Source organism: Echinops telfairi, unplaced genomic scaffold, assembly GCF_000313985.2.
Source record: "Echinops telfairi isolate 266 unplaced genomic scaffold, ASM31398v2 ScPeMD7_3533;HRSCAF=4204_1, whole genome shotgun sequence".
Classification (NCBI taxonomy): Eukaryota; Metazoa; Chordata; class Mammalia; order Afrosoricida; family Tenrecidae; genus Echinops; species Echinops telfairi.
Window position 1 is genome coordinate 31,569,823 of NW_022107432.1, and position 12,020 is coordinate 31,581,842.

Consider the following 12,020-nt stretch of genomic DNA (forward strand, 5'->3'; position numbering starts at 1 on the left):
TAAAGTGGAGAGCAAATGTTTTGAGATTGATGAGGGCAACGGGTGTACATAGGTGCTTGACTCAGTGGATGTATGTATGGACTGTGATAAGAAATGTATGAGCCTTCAATAAAATAATTTTTAAAAAAAGAGTATCAGCTGTCTAGATCAAGCAGACACCACTGTTTATCCCACAACAAATAGGGCCCATTCCCTTCTGACATTGTTCCCTTGAAGGAATGCCTGAAGGCAAGCCCAGGACCTCTAGGATCGAGTCCAGGGTCCACCCATCTTGCCACACATTCCCTTGCTCCCCTATTCCCTCCCTTTACTATTGCGTGTTCACCCCTAGGTCATCCCCCTCCTATTGCTTGTATTGCCTATGTTGCAACCCCTCCCTATGACGTAGGTTGTTATCTGCTATCAGGGGGCTTGCATGCCTCCCAGGATAGTAATTGTCTGTTTTATTGTATGAGACACCAGAGTGATCAAACCCGTCCAAGGATGAATTGCCCTGCCCCTTTCTGTGATGTGTGATTCTATAATCCTGTCCCCCTAAAATGATATATGGTGTGGTTAGCAATAAAGAGAGAGTGAGCTCCAGAGCCCGAGAGGCTCTCCCTGATTCCCAGGGCCCTCTCTGGCTCTCGGGCCAGGAGAGGCTCCCCGATTCTCGGTCCCCAAGGCTGCTCTTGCTCTTGTAGCCGGGTTCCCCCCACGCGGACCACCAGGCGGGGCAGAGGTGAACAATGCTATCATGTAATGTGTCTGACTGTATATTGTAATATCTCTCATGCTTTCGATAACTTTAATATAATACTCATATATCTCAATCGTACAATTGTGCACTACCGAACCCATAGGCAGTACCAGCGGGTAGGGGCTGGCACCCCACTACCCTCGTAATTTAATACTACAAGGAGCTGTAGTGGCACAGTGGGATATGCTTTGGGTTGCTAACCACAAGGCAAATTGTTCAAACCCACCAGCCATTTCATAGGAGAAAGGCAGGCTTTCTGCTCCTGTAAGCAGTTAAGAGTTTCAGAAACCCATACGGGTTGTTCTACCCCTACAGGGTCACTATGAGTCATAGTTACTTGTTTGGTTTCAGAGCCCTGGTGGCATAGTGGTTATATGTTGGGCTGCTAACCACAAGGTCAGCAGTTCAAAATCCCCCAGCTGCTCTGTGGGAGAAAGACTAGACTCTCTCCTAAGAGTTAGTCTTAGAAACCCACAAGGGAAGTTCTAGCTTGTCCTGTGAGTTGGAATCAACTCAGTGACAGCAAGTTTGGGGGGTGGGTGGGTTGTTTTTTAAATAATTGAACAAACCCTATTTCATCACAAACCCTACTTCACTTACTGCATATACAGCTTTTAAAGCACTGAAAAGGCTTAGAGCCTTTTCTTGCTCTGACTCACGGTGACCTTATAAAACAGAATAGAACTGCCATGTAGGCTGTAAATCCTTATGGAAGTTGTCTGCCGTGTCTTTCCCCCACAGAGCAGCTGGTGGTCTGGAACCACCAACCTTTCAGTTAGCAGATGAGCACTTTAACCACTGTGCCAACAGGGCCCCCATCTTGCTATTACAAACAAAAACCTAAATCACAACCCGATGCACCTGCTCTAACTTTTCTACAAATTAAACACTTAGAGACAGATCTTTCCATTTTGTTCTTTTTCTTTTTTAAAAAATCATTTTATCCCCAGGGAATGCCAAAAATAGACTTTGGGGCCAGGGCACGGCACCCCATCAGAAGCAACCAGAGGACACTCCTGAAGGCCAGTGAACAGTCCTTAAACTAACTACAGGATTTTCTTTTTTTGTGTGTGTGTCATTGGTTTGTTATTGCTGTTTTGTTTTCTTTTGCTGCTCTGTTTTGCTCTGTCTTGTTTTTATGCATGTTATTATCGCCGCAGGTCTGTCTAAATTAGATAGGCTGGATGAACAATCTGAAGGAGAAACAACAGGAACAACGGTTCCAGGGGGGACATGGGAGAAGGGAAGGTGGGGGGAAAGGAAGGGGGTGTTCACATACCAGGGACAAGGGAACAATAAGTGATCCAAATCAGTGGTGAGAAGGGTGTAGGAGGCCTGGCAGGGCATAATCAAGGGCAATATAACCAAGAGAAATTACTGAAGCCCAAATGAAGGCTGAGCATGATAGTGGGACAAGAGGAAAGTAAAAGGAAATAGAGGAAAGAGCTAGGAGGCAAAGGGCATTTATAGAGGTCTAAATAAAGGCATGTACATGTGTAAATATATTTATATATGAGGATGGGGAAATAGATCTATGTGCATATATTTATAGGTTTAGTATTAAGGTAGTAGAAGGACATTGGGCCTCCACTCAAGTACTCCCTCAATGCAAGAATACTTTCTTCTATTAAACTGGCATTCCATGATGCTCACCTTTCCGGTGCAATTGCTGAAGACAAAGCGAGTGCATAAGCAAATGTGGTGAAGAAAGCCGATGTAGCCTGACTATGAAAGCTATGGCATCTAGGGTCTTAAGGACTTGAAGGTAAGCAAGTGGCCATCTAGCTCAGAAGCAAGAAAGCCTACATGGAAGAAGCACACCAGCCTGTGTGATCATGAGGTGTTGATGGATCAGTTATCAGGCATCAAAGAACAAAAAATCATATCATTGTGAATGAGGGGGCAACTGGACATCCCCTTATAGAAGGGTAGGAGGCGAGCCAGTCAGGGTGCAGTGTAACAACGATGAAACATGCAACTTTCCTCTAGTTCCTAAATGCTTCTCCCCACCCCCACTATCATGATCCCAATTCTACCTTACAAATCCGGCTGGACCAGAGGATGTACACTGGTACTGATAGGAACTGGAAACACAGGGAATCCAGGAGAGATGATCCCTTCAGGCCAGTGCTGAGAGTGGCGATACCAGGAGGGTGGAGGAAGGGTGGGGTGGAAAGGGGGAACTGATTACAAGGATCTACATATAACCTCCTCCCTGGGGGATGGACAATGGAAAAGTGAGCGAAGGGAGATGCCAGTGTAATATATGACACAATAATAATAATTTATAAATTATCAAGGGTTCATGAGGGAGGGGAAAGCAGGGTGGAAGGAGAAAAAAATAAGGAGCTGATACCAAGGGCTTAAGTAGAAAGCAAATGTTTTGAGAATGTTGATGGCAACAAATGTACAAATATGCTTGACACATGGATGGATGTATGGATTGTGATAAGAGTTGTATGATTTTTTAAATGATTTTTAAAAAAAAGAAATCCACGATAAGCAAATCTACAGACAGGAACTGGATTAATGGTTTCTTACAGTTATGGCAGAGGAGCTTGGGGGGAATGGGGAACTAATAACAATGGGCACCAGAAAGAAGAAAATGTTCTAAAAATCGTGTGATGATGATTGTACAACTCTTTTTTTATATGACTGAACTACTAAATTGTATGCTATGTGGATTATGTGCCAATAAACTGTTTAAAAGGGAAAAAATCATTTTATTAAGGGCTAGTACAACTCTTATCACAACCCGTAAGAGATAGATCTTGTTTATAGTTTGGGACTGCTTATACGTCCACACTCCCTATAGTCAATACTGGGGTCTCAGCTATCACTTTTATTTTACCCATTTTAACACCTGTCATGTGCTCAGACAGACAACTTAAACAATTCCTCCAAGATACCAGAAACCAATGTCAGAATCCAGGCTGAAAGGACACCTCGCTCCAAAGTCTGGGGCTTCGTTCGGCCTTTCGGCTTTACGGCCCATCATGCCTTTGTTGGCCATTGGCAGACAGCTCGGGGAAACTGAAGTTGGTTCTGAGTGGCAGCCCAGACCTTGGCTGGGCCCTTGCAGACTCAGTCAAACAAGTAAGGTCTCAGGCACATCTTGAAACTGAACGGAAGCTACTGCTACGTGTTCACCACCTCACTGCCCTTTGCCGGCCCTGGAGAACTGCAGAATGTCTGTGAGTTTCTGGGTATCCTTGTTGCCCTGAATCAAGGCAAGAGTTCCAATGGTGGCTACGAAATTGTGAACCAGGAATTCAGAGATTAGTGACACCTACAGGCTACAGTGATATCAGGCAAACAAATTCCTTGAGCCATACGATTCCTCTGGCTTTGAGGCTTCCATTAAGACAGTCAAAACAGCCCTAAAGGGAGTGTTTCAAAATTCTTGGCCCAGGTCTGACCTTGAAAGATTCATTATCATCCACTTTGGTCACTGATCAATTGACAAGCAGTTTTTCCTCTATGACTTAGGATATACCATTTGAAGGATTTGCTCAGAACAAGAGCAATACAAAAAACAAAACTTAATGCCACTGAGTCAATGCTGGCTCATAGAAACCCCCTGTGGGCTTCCCAGACTGTAACTGTTTATGGGAGTAGAAAGCCCAGTCTTTCTCCCACAGAGCTGCTAGTGGTTTCAAATTGTCGACCATGTGGGTGATAGCCCAATACATAACCACGACAGCACCAGGGATCCAGGATAAGAACAGACACCTACAATCCAGGTGCAGAGCCTGCAGGTGCAGGAGAAGGAGTAAAGTGGACATGAGATACCACACTGAGTTTAGAGAGGCTGTCAGAGGACAGGGACGTATTAGATACTTAGATATAAGTGACGTACTAAGACTAACAAACAGCAAGGAGTCCATAATGTAGAACTCCTGGTTCTTGCTGCTTGGATTGTCTCATGCTGCCTCCAATGTTACAACTCTTTCTGTTTCCTGGAGCTAAGGTTCTTAGTGCAAGGACCCTAAGCTCAAGGGACACACTTCAATCCTGTCTTTTCTCCTTGATGGTAGTTAGGTCCCTTTTAACCTCTGTAGGATTGGTTCTTAATGCCTAGCAATGTCCTCTATCAGGTGGGGAACATCTGGCCCATCTGGCTCACAAAATCATCAACATCAGCTAACATCACAAGCCTCACCAAAGAGAAGCTGTTCTGGTCATCACATTAGGGATGAGTTAATTAAATGTTGGCCCAGTATGACCTGTGAATAATTTTATAAATATCCCAATGGTCCTCGGCAGAAAAAAGGTTTCCCACTCCTGTTTCTAGACTGACCACAGTTACCTAGCTTGCATATCATTATGTGCAATTAATTGCCACAGGGTTTTATATACCTTATTTGCATAGTAAACATCCAATCCCTGTAAGAATGTTACACACTTTATTTGCATGGTAGACTAAGCAGTCCCCTTGCAAGTTTGTGGTCTAGCAAATCATCTTGGCAGAACTACAAATCCGGAAGCGGAAAGCCGTATGTCAAGGGAAAACCATTACCCTATAGGACCGCCCCATAGCCCCTTTTTGGCCACAGATTTGTAAACTCAGCATTTGGAGGGGTACTTCCCTTTCCTAATATTTTACCAGTCCAAATCAGTTATTAACTACTCAGGTGAGGTCACTCAGGGACCAGCCATGCAGGTCTGCCACAGGTGTGCATCTGATCTAATCAGGTTGTGCTAGTCCGGGTTGACTAGAGAAACAAATCCAGGGGCACTCATGTGTGCGTAAAGAGAGCTTTACATCCAAGAGTAATTTTATATTAAGAAAACATCCAAGCCCAGTCCAGATCAAGTCCATAAGTTCATTATTAGCCCATAAGTTCAATATTAGCCCAAGAATTCTGCTTCAGACTCACGCAGCACAAGCAATGATGCTGAATGCAGGAAGATCACCAGCTGGTGGGTAGAAAGTCCTGGAGATCCAATGGAAGTGGACACATCTCCAGGACTCTGGCTGCCATCAGCGTGGCTCCAGTGGCTTGTCAACAGGGAAGTGAAGCAGAGAGAGTGTGTGTCCCATCTCCAGGGAGGAAGACAGGAGTTCCCAGACTCCTCAGGAGAAGGCCATGCCCACACAGAGGCATCATTGGCTGTGACTTGACTGACAGGCTAGACTCTACCCCTTCATTCAAGTTGGCAGGCGATTATGTAACTGCCTTTCTGGTCTCTAATACAATTTAACTGAATTATTATCTTATTGTTCTGAGCCAAGGTTTCAGCATAGCAAAGCCTTTACAGGGTTTTAGGTTCAGCCACTGTCCTCTAGTTTAGCACAGTGCCTTCTCTTTATCAGCTTTTTAAGTTTGTCACTTCCCACCATTTCCTTGTTCAGCAAATCAGGCCTCTGGTTCTTTTGCTTTTGATGTTAGCAACGTCAAGTTCCCAGTTGCCTGCTGTGAGTTCCCTAGAGAAGCAAAACAAGTGATGCTTGTATGTGTATGTATGTAGAGAGAGATTTATACCAAGACATGGCTTACACAATTGTAGTAGTAGGTGAGACCAGTTTGAGTCAAATCCATATGTAAGCTGGAGGCTTCTCCTGACTCCTGTAGCTGCAAGAGCTGATCAACAGGGATGCAAGAAGATAAAGCAAGAGGGCCACAGGCTGGTGGGTGCAGAGCTGAACGAATCCATGGTCGGCTGAATGAATTCAATCCCCCAATAGCTCATGGGATCAGCAGACAATGTAATGGGGCATTGACAAACCAGATGTAGGATCCAGCAAAAGACAAAAAAGGCAAGAGCAAGCTTGGGTCTCAGGGTCTCTCTTACACAAAAGGCCACACCCCAAGGAGGTATCCTCAGGCTGTGACTTCAACTGACAGGTTGGGCTCCGCCCCTCCCTTCACCCATGTTTGTAGAGTGAAAATAAAATCTAACCATCACACCTGCCAACTTTCTGGAGTTCCCCTTGTGTTCACTCTGACATCATCTGCTTCTCCAGGTCCTTGTTTAGCATGTTCACATTGGGCTTGGTACTGAAAGGACTCAGGTCCTTCCAGACAAGACATGCCCTATGGCCCCTAATGCACCCAGATTCCTCTCTACCACTACACCTCACTGTCTGCGTTCAGAAATCCTGTCCTGGGAGCTGCTAAGAGCAGTTGCAGATAGCTCTCATCCAAGGCATCAAGGTTCATCCGGAAAAGGATGATGAGTCGTATACTTGAGAGAGGCCAGTCTCACTCTCCATAAAACTGCTCACATCAGCCGTCTCAGCTGTAGTGTTGACTCCTCCTAAGGTGAAGTAGGTTAGCAATTGCATCTCAGATTTAGGCCAGCAGGAGCTTCCACCAGTTTCTATGATTCTACTAGAGAAACTCTCATCAGATTGTCCAATTCTTGCCTGGGCCCTCCCTGAGGATGGAAGTCACTACCTGGCAGACCCTGTTTGAAGTTTTCATTTCTGGGGGCAGGATACAGGCAGGCATCCCCTGAGATCCATGTGCTCCTGTTCAGGCTCCCATCTGTACAAATGCATCAGATGAGGAAAAACATTCACAGCTATCCAACTTACCAGCGGAACTCACCCTATGCTTCCTCTCACCCTTCTTTCTAAGAACACAGATGGAGCCATTTACTTCCCCAAGAGACTAGCACCTAGAGAAAAGCTAATCCTGGGAGAAGGCATACTCTTCCTGAACAGGAGAAAGACCGTCATCTTGCTTTGGCTACCAAGAGGGGATTTTTAGGTCATTTTCTTCCTCTGAGAGACATTAAACCCATCACAGAGGTATTTCTGATATAAGAAAAAAAGATAGGAAAATATTGTAGTAGGCAGGTGCTCTGGTAATAGGGCTTCCTGCCACTGGAGTTAGCCAACTGGCCAGGCTGGATACCAAGCGTCATGTGTATTGAGTCAAACAAAGGGAAGCTGCTTACCTTCCACATAGGCAAAGAGGAACGGTGTTAGTCCAGGTTGACTAGAGAAATAAATCCAGGGACACTCATGTATGTGTGTAAGAGGGAGCTTTATATCAAAGAGCAATCATCTATTGAGAAAACATCCCAACTGGTATGAATTAAAGCCCTCTCTAAAAACAACTGTGGATAACTTGGAGATGTACCAAAGCAAAAACCAAACCCATTGCCATCTAGTAGATTGTGACTCCAAGCAGTCTTATGCACAGGGGTGTTGAGGATGGCCTTTGCATGTCATCTCTCTCTCACAAAGTGGCTGGTGGGTTTGAACCACTGACTTTGTGGGTAGCAGTCAATTAAGCACGTAGACTCTGGGATGCATGCTTAAACATGCATCCTGGCTCTGCCACTTACTAGCTACGTGACCTTAAATGGCCTGTACAAGTTATATTAACAGCCCCAGGCTTCAGTGTCTTTATAGATAATATGAGGATAATCATCATTATAACAGTGCCTGTGTTAGGCAGGGTCTCTAGAGACAAAACCAGGACACTTATGATTATATATATATATATATATATATATATATGTAGCAGGAAGGAGTATAATGGCTAATTAGTCCACACAGAAGTACAGCGGGTTGAGTTCAACTCACTTTCGTGGATCAGATAATATCCTGAAGGTCCTTCAACTCACTCAGGCTGCCAGTCCAAGGTCAAGGAAGCAAACCATGGAGTCTGCCCTTAGGTAAGACAAGCAAAGTTGGCTCACAGGCAGCAGACAGCAGAGTGGGACAGCAACAGTCAGTAGTGCAGCAGCTTAGCCAAGCAGGAGTCTCAAGATGGACGCACAGCTACACGATCTGCCAGCCTCTAGCTCAAGCAATGTACGCACCAGCAGTGTGGTGAAGCAGGTTGATGGAACCTCAAGCTCTAGTGATGTAGCATGATGCATGGCAAGGCAACACAATTCCCAGGTTGGCTCGGCCCACAGTAGCACAGCACACAGTTGTGCAACACGTGGTTGAGGCAAAGGACCAGCTCAGGCAGCAGAGCACTGGTCTGATCACCACGGAAAAAGAGAGAAGGGGAAAGCCATTTATTTCATCACCTTCCAATCAAGCTGCAACCTGATTAAACTCTGCCCACACCTTCCTATGGAGGCCAAGTTGGCACAATAGACCTAACTATCATAGTACCCAGGATTACCATGAAGTTTTAAAAAGTTAAAACATAAAAAAGCACTAAGTACTTGTTATTATTATCATTATTCCTTCCATTTACAGGGGGCCCTACAAAATGTTAATGGAAAAAATGGAATTAAATGATAATGTGATTTTTTCCACAACCTTTTAAAACTCCTCATATTCTTTCAATGGGAATGATAAGTAGTATATAGCTCAGTAAGATTCCATTATCATCAAATGTTGGAGAGGATGTGGAGGGATTGGAACCCTCATACACGGCTGGTGGGGCTATAAATATGTTCAAGCATGGTGCAGAGTGATTTGGCACTACCTCAAACAATTCAGAATTGAAATTCCGTATGATCCAGCAATCTCTCTGCTGGGTATATATCCTAAAGCTGCAAGAGTCATAACATGAACAGACATATGCACACCCGTGTCCACTGTAGCACTTCACAATAGCAAGAAGATGGCAACAGCCATACAGAAACTCTGGCACACATCCACCCACAATAGAGTACTATGCATTACTGAAAAACAATGGCGAAACACCTCATAGCATGGGTGGACCTGGCAAACATTATGCTGAGTTAAATTAGCCAATTACAAAAGGACAACTATTTTATGAGGCCACTGTTACCTAGGGGGAAAAGCACAAGATAAGACTTTCATATGGAAGGGCCCTTTGGAGACTGTCAAGTGGGTGAAGGCCAGGGAGGAAGGATAGCGCAATGGGCTAGACTGGACAGGTGTTAACTTGGGTGAAATGGAAGATACTATTTTACAAGAGAAATCAAGGAACAAAGGATAAACTGTTTGGGAGGGGTTGATTAATAAACTGTTGAATATAAAGTTGATTATCTGAAATCTAACACCCCAATACAATAAAAAATGCAATTAAAATAAGAGGTTTCCCCATGTCCCTAAACAAAAAGTAAATTCATCACAGATGTAGATCAAAGGCTAGGTGACAAAAGCATGTTGGGAATTACTGAGACATTGAAGAGTTGCTTGGCAAAGGCTCTTAATCCGTTGAGGGTGGGGGTGGGGTGCCCATACTTTTGCCATTTGGTCCATGTGTTCCTAAAGGAGGCAAAGCCTTGAACATGAAGACCTTATATTGTGTAGGGTGGCAAGGGTGAATGATCTATTGTGTTCTTGTTATTGAAGATGTTTTCTCATTTCTTTATAGAGAAATCACATGGATTACTAATGATTGATTTATCTGTAATGCATAATGGCATTACATCATTGTGGTGAAATGAATCACTTTTATATACTCTTTCTAGCCATCTAGTGATTCTACCAAAGGAATGGGTGGCACTATGCAAATAAGACACTTGTGGCTAAAAGAACTGAGCAGCTTGCCAATAATGCAAATAAGGTGCAAGACACTTTGTGTGGGTAGAACCATGCAAATAAAGTTTACAGAACCTTAACAAGGAGGCTGGTTAGGTTTGCCTAATGCTAGGCTTCAAAAAAGAAGCCCTGGTTGCGTAGTGGTTAAAGTAATTCACTGTTAACTGAAAGGTCAGCAGTTCAAAATCACCAACCACTCCATAGGTGAATGACACAGTAGTCTGCCCTATGAGATAACAACGTTGGAAACTCTATGGGGTGGTTCTACTCTGCCCTCTAAGATCTCTATACATTGGAATTATCTCAGTGGTAACAGGAAGGTTTAAAGAGAGCCACTCCCAGCATGAAGGGTTAACCACTACCACCAAGAAGAGACAGAAATAGCAGAGACATCCTTTGGACCCAGGATCTCTGTGGTGAGAACCTCCTAGACCCAGGAGCAAGAGAGTTGTTAAGAAGGAGATAGTGAAGGGGCTTACATGGAGAGCAAATGTTTTGAGGATGAGGGCAACGAATGTACAAATGTGCTTTATATCAAAGACCCAGAACAATAAATTATATCGATGTGAATGAGGGGGAGTGCAGAGTGGAGAACAAAGCCCACCTGTAGACAATTGGACATCCCCTCACAGAAGGGTCACAAGGAAGAGACAAGCCAGTCAGGGTGCAGTAGAGCACCGATGAAATATACAACTTTCCTCTAGTTCTTTAATGCTTCCTCCACCCCACCCACCCACCCCGCTATCATGACCCCAATTTTACCTTACAAATCCGGCCAGACCAGAGCATGTACAGATAAGAGCTGGAAACACAGGGAATTCAGAACAGATAAACCCCTCAGGACCAATAATGAGTAGCAATACCAGGAGGGGAAGGGGAAGGTGGGGGGACAAAGGGAGAACTGATCACAAGGATAACCCCCTCCCTGGGGGACAGACAACAGAAAAGTGGGTGAAGGGAGATATCGGTCAGTGTAAGACATGAAAAAATAATAATTTATAAATTATCAAGGGTTCATGAGGGAGGAAGGGTGGGGGAAGGAGTGGGGGGTAATGAGGAGCTGACATCAAGGGCTCAAGTAGAAAGCAAATGTTTTGAAAATGATGATGGCAACATATGTACAAATGTGCTTGACACAATGGATGGATGTATGGATTGTGATAGATGTACGAGCCCCCAATAAAATGATTTTTAAAAATCTTATTGGTCTCTGAGTTCTGGAGGAAGATCCTAGAAGCTAAGGGAGCATCTGGGCCATTTTCTTCAAGGAGGAACAACTGTGGCAATGGGGCAGCCTTGGCAGGTGAATACCACAGGAGAAGAGAAGTGCCAACACGGGGCCTAAAGCCAGAGGGGCAGAGTCTGCTCCCATGAGGAAATTTATGGAGAAAGCACCTGAGCCTTGCTGGGCCTTGGCAGAGATGGGTGCTTAGGTTATCACTCACCGGTGACGGTGGGACTTGTGAGTGCCTGTGAGAAGGGAGGGTGGAAGCTGAGTCGAATGATGAGGATGCTACCCTGCAGACTGGCATTCTGTCATGTCACTGGAAGGATAGAGACACTGGCCCAGCACCGCCTGCTCCTAACTCCAAGCTTGCTTAGATCCCTGAGAGCACCCGTCTAAGCCAATACCTATCACCTGGACTATAGCAGATTCTGAATCAGTAATCGGGGCTGAGGCCTGAGATTCTGCACATCTAACATGCTTCCAGGTAATGCCCATTTAGCTGTCTTGTCTTTGGTCCACACTATGAATAAACTAGCTGCCATCGAGTTTATGATGCCATAATAGTGACCCTACAGGGCAGGGTACAACTGCCCTGTCGGTTTCTGAGACTGAAACGTGGCCCT